The 12,142-nt window shown below is 45.1% G+C and overlaps 5 non-coding genes across 5 annotated transcripts; 1 reads left to right on the plus strand and 4 right to left on the minus strand.

Annotated features, from left to right (window-relative positions):
• Positions 1-1,076: 1,076 nt before the first annotated feature.
• Positions 1,077-1,148, minus strand: TRNAP-AGG (transfer RNA proline (anticodon AGG)). Its single transcript has one exon. It is a non-coding gene; the product is annotated as a tRNA-Pro (tRNA).
• A 295-nt stretch (positions 1,149-1,443) lies between these two features.
• On the minus strand, positions 1,444-1,516 carry TRNAT-UGU (transfer RNA threonine (anticodon UGU)). Its single transcript has one exon. It is a non-coding gene; the product is annotated as a tRNA-Thr (tRNA).
• A 3,075-nt stretch (positions 1,517-4,591) lies between these two features.
• Positions 4,592-4,682, minus strand: TRNAY-GUA (transfer RNA tyrosine (anticodon GUA)). Its single transcript is given in 2 exon segments — positions 4,592-4,627; positions 4,646-4,682. It is a non-coding gene; the product is annotated as a tRNA-Tyr (tRNA).
• Positions 4,683-5,313: 631 nt separating this feature from the next.
• Positions 5,314-5,386, minus strand: TRNAT-UGU (transfer RNA threonine (anticodon UGU)). The gene has a single exon. It is a non-coding gene; the product is annotated as a tRNA-Thr (tRNA).
• A 1,546-nt stretch (positions 5,387-6,932) lies between these two features.
• TRNAP-UGG (transfer RNA proline (anticodon UGG)) lies at positions 6,933-7,004 on the plus strand. The gene has a single exon. It is a non-coding gene; the product is annotated as a tRNA-Pro (tRNA).
• The last annotated feature ends 5,138 nt before the right edge of the window (positions 7,005-12,142 follow it).

Raw genomic sequence — 12,142 nt, forward strand, 5'->3', positions numbered from 1 at the left:
GCTGAGAGAAGTAGCTGCTGGGGTGTGTTGGACCTGTGGAGGGAATGTGGATTGCAGAAATCAAGTCCTTGAGAAAGCGAGAGAAGAAAGAGCTGTCCTTATTTAGGAAAAGAAAGATGGCCTTGAAACAGGAGAATTTTAGTGTCAATGTGGATAATTAGCAGGTCTGCAGCCAGGAAGAGGATATAGTTCACTTCTCATGGAGTCATTCTTTTATGTAATAGTTACTCAATAAAGAAAGTTGCTAAGGTTTACTTTGTTTTTATTTTTTGTTATAGTACCCCAACTCCCAGATCACCGTCTCCATGAAGCGTGCATACTATTCAAACCCAGATTTGGTAGATCATTGAAGCAATCATTGAAGCAAGCAGTTATTTCCAGATGTTTTGAATTTGCTTGGAGAATTTTGTGAGGGTTTTTTTTTTTTTTTTCCATGTTCATGAGCTTCTACCTTTTATTTTGAAGATGTTCACTTTTTTTAATTCTCAATATTTGATTTGCTTTTGGGGATTTACAATCTCTCATCATTCCACTGTTCCACTAAAGTTAACAAAATACATCGCATATCTCGCATGGATGTCGACAGAAAAAAAGGAGAGAGGGGATGTGTCCAGAGAGAGATGAAGGTAGAAAGGAATGGCGGGAGGGAAGAAAAGTAAGAGGAAGGAAGGGCAGAAGGAAGGAAATATGTGATAACATGTAAACACTCTTTTAAAGGATAACACACCATACATTTATAAAATGCTGATAATGTTAATATGCATCAGCTCCTTCCAGGAAAAGAAAACCGTTCTTATAGTTAGTACTACTTAAAGTTTCCAAGCAATTTCCCATCGACACTGCTTTATTTGACTGATCTGAAGACAGGCAGGGAAAGGGAACGTGCTACCATTTCATTTCGGTAAGAGGCCAAGACAATTATCCCCGCTGCCAGCCCGCCCGTCGGCCGGGGGAAGTGGGAAAACATTTCATCAGACTGGGAACCTGATTTTAACATTTCAAGGGAGAGTAGAGAGAAGAAAATGAAGCAACAGAAACGGTATTTTAATATAGTTTATCAGAGGCAAAAAAAAACAGGGCTCGTCCGGGATTTGAACCCGGGACCTCTCGCACCCTAAGCGAGAATCATACCCCTAGACCAACGAGCCACGATATGTATAATCTCATTCCGCCCCAAGGCTCATTCACGTCACTAGGCGTTTCCTGAGGAATTGTGCATTGGAGAGTGCCTTCTATTGGCAGGAATGAGTGCTGTTTATCCAGCAAGCCTAAGCTTCACGCCACAAATGTCGTTTTCAGCTGCTGTGGTGTCTCCAGACCCGTAGAGAAGCAGGGGAAATACATGCGCAGAGCTTTAACGTCATCTCGGTGGATAAGAAAGACAAGGGCGATCTGTCAAGGGCTGCCGCGCTGGCAGCCAGAAGGAAAAATAGAAAAAGCTGAAGGCCCCAGCGAGATTTGAACTCGCGACCCCTGGTTTACAAGACCAGTGCTCTAACCCCTGAGCTATGGAGCCTGCCCCACAACAGCCTTTTTCTAATTCTCTCCTTGTAGAAACATATGGTAATCCTATATTGTCAAAGATTAAGTAGAATTTTGAGCAAAAATTCAGGATATTTCCCCAATAATATTAGAACCTTCTTATGTCTCATTAACCCTTCAAAAACACTCCTCTGTGAGCTCTTGATACTCTACTGAGACATTGCCTCCTGCGCCTCTTGTGCTCAGAAAGGACGCATTCCGAATGCTTAGGTGCAATGGGGGACCCACCTTAGAAGTAAGGGGCAACCACAGGGTTGTCTGAGGGCAGGGAGATTTTTGTGAACTCCTTTCACTCAATATGCAGGCATAAACTGTGAAAGAAAATGAGACAGATAGTTTTGTCCTTTCTGAATCCAGAGCCCTAAACTAAAATTTGTTTTTTGGGAATTGAGGCTTCTCTTTCAAAGGTTCAAGGGTAGGAGCAAACAGGGTCAGGGTGTGAAGGGGAATTAGATCTTCCTTAAAGACATATATAGATTTGTGTTTATCTTTGGTATGAAAATAATACAACTTTTATGAAAGAATTGTTTTCACTTTTTAGAAACCTTGTTTATATGAACTAGTAAACAGGAACTAAAAATGTATTTAACCAAGACAAATCTTGGATCATTTTCTTACTGAAAATAGAGCCATTAATGAGAAATGAGAACACTGGAAAAAAGCACTGCACCCCAGGAAGAAGTGAAGCAAATCTGCCTCTTCATTATTGTTATTATTTTGAAAGAAATCAGCCTTAGGCAAAATTGCTAAAGCTTTTTCATCCCCTCCCCACTTGCTATTTCTCCTCTCTTTTTTATTCCCTGATTTCTTTTAACCATAATGTGTGTATTACACATCTCTGGAATTTAAAATGCTCAAAGATGCATTCCAAGAAGAGAAGCAGGGCAGCAACCATGGGCCTGACCGTTTTTGTCATTTCTAGACAGAGACTGAGTTTGGGAGTAGGGGCCTTCCTTTCCTATCAGAAAAATTAACCTTTGACCAACAGTCCTGTATCTCAGTTTGCCTCATTTCCTACCCCTGAAGATTGTCAGGGATTTCCTCTCACTCTCACTCTTTCAGCAGCTCAGCGGCCACAGTTCATTTTGCTTGGCCTGAATGACTTCAAGAGGTTACAAGGGCCTTTCCCATGGTGTAGGACGCCCAGAGAGTGGACAGCGCAAATGGGCTGTTCCAGGATGCTCTGGTCTCCCCAAACTTGTCTCTGAAACCACTTGACCCCTCGCTGGGATCTTAGAGTGGTTTTAGTTACTTATTTGTCTGTCTGTATTTTTCCCATTTCCTTCAACTTTTTAGTTTGCAAAGTTTTATCCTAGTGTGGAAATAAATGAAGATCAAATAAAGGAGAACAAGCAGAGGTGCAGTACAAGGCATTACAGTTCCGGAGATATTTTAAATAGTCTTTTCCCCTCTCATTGACTCCCCACTGCCTTTCTAGTAGTAAAGAGTACTGGACTCTCTTGCTTTTGTACCTTACACACCAAGATAATTGCACAGGATTTCTAGGTTTTCTCTAACTTGAGGTTCAGGTCAATGTCTCTCCACCGCTGTGGCAGGTGCCAATCTTGTGTGTCCTGCTGAAGGTAGGAAGCTTTTTCTGAGGATTCTCAAAAGGCGTAAGAACACAAAGTGAAATTTCCTCGAAGCCATACACCTCAGCCAAAGCGGCTGGCGACAGATGTTTGAATCAATCCTCTGCCTCCGGTGACTTGGGCGTGGGAAGCCACACCTATAATAACCGCTCCGCCAGATTCCATGGTGTCCTCTGGCTTTTGGGGCTGAGCTGGCTGCCTCTGAGTCTGCACCTTGTTCCACACTGCTTTAGTTGCCGGAGGAAACTTGGTTGGCGTCTACCGCGGACACCCAGTTCTGCCCAGGATGCTCACATTACTTGTGAACTGGAACAGAGGGAAAAGGGAACGAGAGGAGGGACTTGGAGGCCCCTAATGTGGCGTAGGCGGGGAGAGATGGGGAGCTGATCCCACGCGGGACAAGAGTCGATCTCCGGCCACGAAGCGTCCAGGCCTTTCCTTTGCAGCCCCCCAGGCTTCTCCAGCCCCCTCTGCCCTCTGTTCTACCCAGCAGCTTTCTTGGAACTTTTCCAGTTGTCGCCCCCTATCCCTGCCAACGATGACAGGGAGCAAGCAGACCCTTCGCTTGGTGAAGATCCAGTGAAAGACCAACTTTGCCTCTCACTAACCAGCCCCGAACCCTGACCCCTCAAGTCACTAGGACTTGGGGAAAGATCTGGTAGAGCCTTTAGGCAAGGAGAGGCAAGGCAGGGATTGTAGTTTTTGGAGTAATGGGCGGAGCACTAAAAGTTAGGAAACTTTCTCTTCAAAGACTGCATACGCTTTTTTAGATTATGAGAAAATAACTGAGTATCTAAGCACATGTTCTCTCTTTCCTTCATGTGTACATTTACATTTTTATTCCGCAGAAATAAAAAATAAAGAAGGGGACTACAAAAAAATACTTCTCTGGGAGAAAAGTTCAAAAATTAAAAGGTAGTGTTGGGATTAACAGGAAAAGGGTTGAAAAAATACTAGCATATTTTCCATTTACACTAATTAAATCTAGGTACAGGTCACAAATTGTGTTGTGAGTTTATAAAGTCAACTTAAATGCTTCATTCTTGATTAAACAATGCAGGAGCACTACTAAAGGCACTAAAGGTAAAGTAAGACCCATTAGTTTCTTAGACTATAACAGGGATTCTTTTTCACAATTCAATGTATTTCTATTTAGCCATATCACTCCAAAAATAAGGCTGCAGTAATTCTTATCTTTTGAAATTTTCTAGCGGATTATAAAAGGTTAGGAGATAACAGATACAAATCTAAAAAGAAAACCAGCAACTCACAAGTCCCGAGTACACAGAACCACATCTAATGCGGATCATAAAATGGACACTCAGAATTAAGTTTCAAGGTTGGCAAAAAAAAGATATTCTCTTGTTGCCTGAAAGTAGAATTTAGTCATTGGGTTAGGATAAAACCTGTAAGTTGGGTAGGTGACAGCAGCAAAACAACAGCAAAAAACACCATTCTCCTTCGAGCCGGAATCGAACCAGCGACCTAAGGATCACAGTGGTTGGCTACTCCTACAGTCCTCCGCTCTACCAGCTGAGCTATCGAAGGGAATGAAAGGACTTGCTTAGTGTGGCATTTTGTGAATGTAGTAATCACTAATGAGGCCTGGCTCCAGCATATCTGAGGCTCGAATTCAGATTGGAGATCAAGAGGTCGCCAGAGGTTAATCTACAGTAAACAGAACCCTGGAAGCAATGTGCAGCATGAGAAATTGCGTCTGAGGAACTGAGGATAGATGCAGAGCTGAAACTCGAATTGCACTGTATCTGAGTAGTTTCTGGACTAGGCTGCCCCAGAGCCATCTGTCAATTCTGTGAACCAGTTTTGGCTCCAAGAGCGCAGGAGCCCGCCGCGCCAGGCTCGCTGCAGTGGGGAAGTGGGCAGGACTCCACGTTCCTATGGCAGCTGAGAGCTCATGGCTATCAGTGGGATGAGGACAAATTGCTCTCTTCCTCAAACAGGTCTGGGAAAGACCTTAGTAATCTAGTTTCTCCCCTATATACTGAAGTGAACAAATTCCTAACTTTTTATCCTGCCATCTTTCGTCTAAAATAACCCGGATCTGAATTTCCCAGAAAGATCACAGATAAATGCTTCTTTTCCTCAACAAGTCTATTTCAAGTGTGGACGAAAAGGGGGGGGGGGGTGAGAGGGCTGGAGATAAAAATCGAAACTCTTAAGGCCCCAGCGAGATTTGAACTCGCGACCCCTGGTTTACAAGACCAGTGCTCTAACCCCTGAGCTATGGAGCCAGCCTCATCAGAGAGAGAATACCAATGAATCCCCGAAATTTGCAAAACTGCAGCTAAATAAATAGCATTTACACTAAAATAGGATTTAACAAATAATTAAAAATTGATAGGAATGTGTTTGGAATGAAGTACCCCTTCGTTTATGACAAAAAACATGTTCTTCACCAGGCCCAAACTGGAACGTAAGTCACTGGAAGGGTAGCACCGACAGTGCATGCTTCTCAGCCTAAGGACTGACAAGTAACTGAGATCCGTCAACACCAAGGCCACGAGTGGAACCCTGGGGTGAAGTGGAGTAGAGAGGGGGATGCGAGATATGGCATCAGCGTTCCTGTCGCCAATCTGCCTGAACTTCATAAAAAACATCAGCTTTCGTAGACTAAGATTGGTGTTGTGGTGTGTTTCTAAAATGCAGGCGACCATGTCAAGTACAGTACATACCCCTTGGTCTCTCAGAATTGGGGGTGCTGAAGCAGTGAGGTGTGAAGACATCCAGCCCCCCCCCCACAACACTCGGTTCCACCCACCTTGTCCCCTTCCTTTAGCGGAGTCAGGGTCCTTAACGATCAATTTGAGCCTGAGATTCCTCCATGTTTCTCCTGAAGCAAAAATTGGTTAAAATTGGGGTAACCCTTTCGCTCCGACCTGTAATGCTCTTTGCTAACAACCTAAAGTCCAGAACAAATGGACGCAGAAGAGGGGTGGGAGAAGAGCGTTCCTTTTCTCCACCCCAGTTTCAACCCCTGAGGTATCTGGTGCTCAGTCCAGAGGATTCAGTTATTCAGTCTCTCCCCTGTGCCAGGAATGTGCTCGTCACAGGGTATAAGATGTGGCAAAGACAGACACTGCTCCGCCTTTGGGAAGTTAGAGCTTGGTCCCCCAAGCAGAAGGGACTACCGAGTAAGTGCAGCGCCCTCCCTTCCCATCCCACCTACCACCTTTTGGGTGATGGAGAAGTGGGCGGGTGTAGACGTCTATAGAAATGGGTATTGGAAGCGGACAACTCTTCCCCGACGTCAACGTCTGTGCGCTGAAAGAGGCCTTATTCTAGACCTGCAGTGTGAAGTTCACTAGATAAAGCTGAAAGGAAGCAGCAAAAGCACATGTGCAAAATGTGATTCCGTAACTGCGCAGGCTAATGCATTGCTTCCAGGATTTGGCTTCCATGAGAATGTAGTTTCGCCTTTCTCTCTATTCCTGCTCCTGGGGTAACCTTAGCCTCTGGGTGAAGTCAGTGGTTTTATTTTTCCTCAATCTTCTAAGCCCAGACAGCCTGCGATGGTTCTGGTCCTAAGCCTGCGAGTACCCTGACCTTTCCCAAAGGATGCACGCACGGACTCGCAGCTCAGCCGGAGTCCCTTACTGAACGTTCCTATTTCTGGGACTCTGCGGCTCTGTTTCTTGCGGATCTGCACTTTGATGCTCATGAAATCTGGCAAAAACTACTGAGCTTAGTTGAACAATCAGATATGGTCCCCAGGTATGGTGGTCCAAGTAACAGGAAGAACCAATATTCGTAAAGAGGAAAATGGAATCTTTATGTCTTGGCTCGTTGGTCTAGTGGTATGATTCTCGCTTTGGGTGTGAGAGGTCCCGGGTTCAAATCCCGGACGAGCCCCACCCTTTTTCCCTGCATCTACAGCTGAATGAGGTGAATACCACCAATCCTAGGTCCACCTAGGATGAGGCCCCTCTCAGCTTTGATCTGGTTGTGAGCGCCTGGCCTCTGTCAACGACTCAGGGACAACGAAGATGCTGCTTTGGCAATTCTAGTCTCCGCTACGGCACTGATTAAGCCTCTACTGTCAACAACCTTACCAGCCGGCGCTTCAAGCAGAGAAAACTAGTTTTGCCTCCCTGGCAGCGCAAGGGTTAAAGTTTCAGCGCTATCAAGCTATCGCCAGCCACTGAGGAATGAGTTCGATCTCCGGATAGGGAGCTGACCCACATGGTGCAGCAGACCACCCCGTCTTGCCCATTGCTCCCCTCAGCTATATATTTCAGTAGCTCTGTCTGTTCTGCTCCCCACTCTGTATCTGGTGAATCCTTTCACCCTCTCCCTCCCCACCTCTGGCCTAGACCTAGTTCTTGTATGCATAAACAAATCTTTTTTAAAAGGGGGGTGGGGGGCGCATTTCACAGAGAAGAGTGATGTCTGGCGGGGTTGCAAAGTAGGGACAGAACTACCTTCCCCACTCAGCCCGGGTCCAGAGAGCCTGGCTGCAGGGTTCCCGACTAGTTAACAGCGCGCGGTTGCGCACAGAGCTCGGTGAGACTGCCCACCAGCCGCAAGTACTGTGACCGCCTTCCCAAAGCAAACTGCCTCCGGCTGGAAGACGCAGACATCCATTCCATTAAAGAGCGCGTATGAATTTTCCCAGGTGTTATTTTCCAAAACTGCAATGTAACATAGTGACTGTCGTCTTGGCACTTCTGGCAAGAATGCACTAGACCATTTAGTGTTCTTTGATTACTCACTAGGAAAATCAGGGGACTGTAGATAGTGTGGGGTGTCTAACTGAAACCTTAGGAGTGCAGTTCATTCCAGTTTGTAGAAGCTGCCTAAGCTTATGAACTGCTGGAATGAGAGGCCTGCAAACTTGCTTCTTTCTATGTGGCCTGGAAATGGGGAATCTTTGGCCAGATTTTTGTCTAACCCAATTATATCCATCCTTTCCAAGGTTTGTCTCTTGGACAACTTATGTGGCCAGGCAAGAAAAATTAGTTTTGTGATTGATATTTGAAAGGAGGGAAAAGTGAGGGTAGAATCTTCCAGGAAGTCTTGACTTCTAGGTTGGTGGTCCCCTCAGAAAGGTGATGGATCTAGCAGTGGCTTCCATGTGTTTGCTGAGCAACTGAGAGTGCAGAGGAGCCATAGGAAGTTGCATATAAACTCCTGGCATTCAGGAAAAAGATCCATACTAAAGTAAGAAATTTTTTTTTAAAAAAAGATTTATTTATTTATTTATACAAGCACTGGGTACAGTCAGAAGCGCGAGAGGGTGAGAGAATTCACCAGAGCCAGAGCGGGGAGCAGAGCAGGCAGAAGGACCGAAGTACACTGCTGAGGGGAGCAGCGGGCGGCAGGAGAGGTCTGCGCGCCATGTGGGACCCTCCTCCGGTGGCCGGGGAGCAGCCGGGGATCGAACCGGCGCTGCAGCCGGGGATCGAACCGGCGCTGCAGCCGGGGATCGAACCGGCGCTGCAGCCGGGGATCGAACCGGCGCTGCAGCCGGGGATCGAACCGGCGCTGCAGCCGGGGATCGAACCGGCGCTGCAGCCGGGGATCGAACCGGCGCTGCAGAGGCTGCGGGCAGCTTCGCAACCCAGCGCTCAACCGCTGTGCCACCAGAGAGGCCCTAAACTAAGAAATTTTAAGGGGCCTCCCTGGTGGTGCAGGCGGTTGAGCGCTGCACTGTGAAGTTGTCTGCAGCCTCTGCAGTGTGGGTTCCATCCCAGCCGGTGAGGGTCCCACATTGCGTGGCAGACCTCTCCTGTCTCGCCCACTGCTCCCCTCAGCAGTGTATTTCTTCAGTCTGCCTGTTCTGTTCCCCACTCTGTCTCTGGTGAATCCTCTCGCCCTCCTGCGCATCTGGCCTGTACCCTGGTTCTTGTATAAAAATAAAAAACACAGAGTGGGGCCTCCCAGGTGGTGCAGGGGTTAAAGTCTCAGCGCTGTCAAGGTAGGGCAGCCTGAGTTCTATCCCCAGCCAGGAAGTTAACTCACATGGTGCTGCAGACCTCACCTGTCTCACCTGCTGCTCCCCTCAGCAGTGTGTTTCAGTAAATCCACCTGTTCTGCTCCCCACTCTGTCTCTGTTGAATCCTCTCTCACACACCCCCCCATACCTCTGGCTTACACCCCAGTTCTTGTATGCATAAATAAAAATAAATCTAAAAAAATATTTAAAAAAAATCACCACAGAGTGGTATCTAACACTGTTTTGGGGGTCAGCCCACAATGAAGAACATTCATAGAGATAAATAATTTAGGGACAGACCCTAATGATGACCAGTGTTTAAAGAGTAAGAACAGAAGAGCAGTGAATGAAGGCACTTGCGAAGAGGAGCTCATGACAGTGACTTGTTCTAATGACTGATTTGGTTATTCTGGGACTGTAGACAACCTGCGCTGGCATTTAAAGCAGAAAGTCTAGAGAAGATGACAGTTGGGTGGGTTAAATAATGAGGGGAAGGAGTGGACATATAGGTCAAATGTTCTTCTTAGGAGCATGACTGTCAAGGGGAAAACCTGGACAGTTGACAGGAGGTCTAAGAATAGACTCCATGATTATTCCAAGTAGTAATTATTCTCATAATGATTCAGTAGGTTTTTTCTTTCCCTTCTCTGAAATCTGCATAAAGGCACATTGGTTTAATGAGGGTGCTCCTTGATCTAGGTGCGTCCTGACTCTTAAAGGCTTTTATGACCATGGAGATGAAAGAGGCACCATTACTCCTGCTATTTCCATGGCAGGAGGCAGAAATACTGGTTGGACTCTCCAATCCAGACAGGGAGAATTCCACAGCACATGAGCAAAGGCACAGAGGAGCAAATTATAAGGGAATAGCCTGGAGAGAGAGGTGAAAGAAGGAAAGCTAAGTCTGAAAGCAGAATAGGTTTAACATGCTCTCAGATGGCAGGGAGATGAGAGTCTCAAACCAAAATAAGATCTTTTGACTTTTAAGAAAATCGTGACGATTGGGAAGCCAAAAGGGGCATCAGCCTGAAGGTTCAGCAGCACTGCTTCTCTTTGATGGCAGGAGTTGGGGTTTGATCTTCTGGGCTCTCCCTGAGCAAGCAGCACCACCTGCCACACCTGTGAGTCTGTGTTCAGGGTGTATTTTAGTGCTGTCACCTGTGACAAATAATTTTGTGGGTCTTTGGGGCTAAGAATCACCAGTTCATCGTTCTGGGGAATGTTAGAGGACACAGAGAAATTTGGGGTCCTGGAAAAATCTGCCAGAGTCCTGATATTTTTTTGGTACTGATTTTGAACTGTTTCACACATTTACAAGGCAGGAAAAAAGGAGACATCCATAGGCAAAGCTCACAGTCATAGTTTCCATGGAATGAGGAAGAATCTGTGCGAGGTCCCACTTGGGAGCTCAGCCTGTAGAGTCAGCCTGTATAATGTCAGCTAGAGCCATTAGATTGTGTCTTCCTCACCACCTGAGCAAAACTATGGTGCATCTATGCCAGTGTAGTCCTTTAGTGCACTACAATATTATCAACAGGAGCCCTCACTTTGAATCATATCTATATGTCCCCAGCAAATCACCAGTAAGTATGACTACTTGGAATTTTTGTTTACAGGCCTTATGGTACTTGTCCCTTCAAAAGAAATATGGTGAGATTTTACTATCTTCTGAACTCTCAGGCCCTTTTCTGGATGGCCTGGAAACAAAACTCAGGTGTAACCTAAGCTCTGTCTTCAAGGGATTTACAAAATAATGAGGAAACAGAGAAAATGGTGCATCTTATTCTTGCAAGGCCAAGTGTATCACTTTACAGATCAATAAAAAAAATTTGAATCACTATAAGTGATGAAGAGTATGAGATTTATTACAGAAATTAGCCCTTACATGATTAAGGAAATTAGTGAGGAAGTCTGTTTAGGCCCTTGCTTCTATGACTAGTGTAAACTTGATGTCTCTATAACATATCAGGGTAAGCTGTTAGGAAGAACAGGTGGCCATGAAGCACAAAGAGCAAATACAAATTGAAACCATGAGGTCCACAAAGACAAACTGGAATACACAGTCATCTGTCACTGTTTCCAACCTTTATTGGTGTGGGAGACCTGTGGGAGAAGTTGATACCCTTCATCAAGGAACTACCCATGCACCTGGCCCAGAAGCTGTAGAAAATGAAAGAGAAGCTCTGCCAGGCAGGATGGGCCTGCTGAAGGTCAGCGCCAACCAGTGAGCAGGCACACTAGCAATGCCAACTGCAGCAGAGCACGGCGACCGCTGTGTGAGATATGGTCACCTTCCAATTCTCACTTCTGATGTCTCCATACCAACATAAAACAATTAGATCCAAATAGAAAATAAAATTCCTGAAAATGTAGTTCTAGCTTAAATAAATTGACAGTATAGCCTATACTTGGCCTATTTGCTTTTCTATTATCTCTTTATTGGAGAATCTCATCCATTTTTAAACATTTCTGATGTTTTTCTGTTTCTGGGCTGCAATGTGCATACTTTCTTAAGATTTTTCATAGGGGGTTAGTTTATCTACTAACTTGTTCTGAAAGTCCTGATTGCTTGTGTGATTTTTATAATACAGCAATTTTATTGATATAATTGTTCACCCATTTAAAGTGTACATTTAAATGCTTTTAGTATATTCACAGAGTTGTACCATCATCACAATCAATTTTAGAACATTTTTATCACTCCAAAAAGAAACCCCGTACCTGATAAAAATCACTTCTCATTTCCTCCCAACCTCTCTTACAGCCCCGGGTAATCACTAATCTACTTTCTCTGTATATGAATTTGCCAATTTTTGATATTTCATACACGTGGAATCTTAGGCTTCTTTAGGTTCCAACATGTTGTACTTGTACCAGTACTTCATTCCTTTCTATCACCAAATAATATTCTGTTGTAGAGATATACTACTTTCATCCATTCATCAGTTCATGAGCATTCAAGGTTTTTTCCACTTTTTGGAATTCTAAGGCTGTTATGAACATTATGTACAAGCTTTTGTATAGGTCAAAGAAGTTTTCATTTCTCTTGGTTATA

The sequence above is a fragment of the Talpa occidentalis genome, unplaced genomic scaffold (genome assembly GCF_014898055.3).
Source record: "Talpa occidentalis isolate TD23 unplaced genomic scaffold, MPIMG_talOcc4v2.1 talOcc4.11, whole genome shotgun sequence".
NCBI lineage: Eukaryota > Metazoa > Chordata > Mammalia > Eulipotyphla > Talpidae > Talpa > Talpa occidentalis.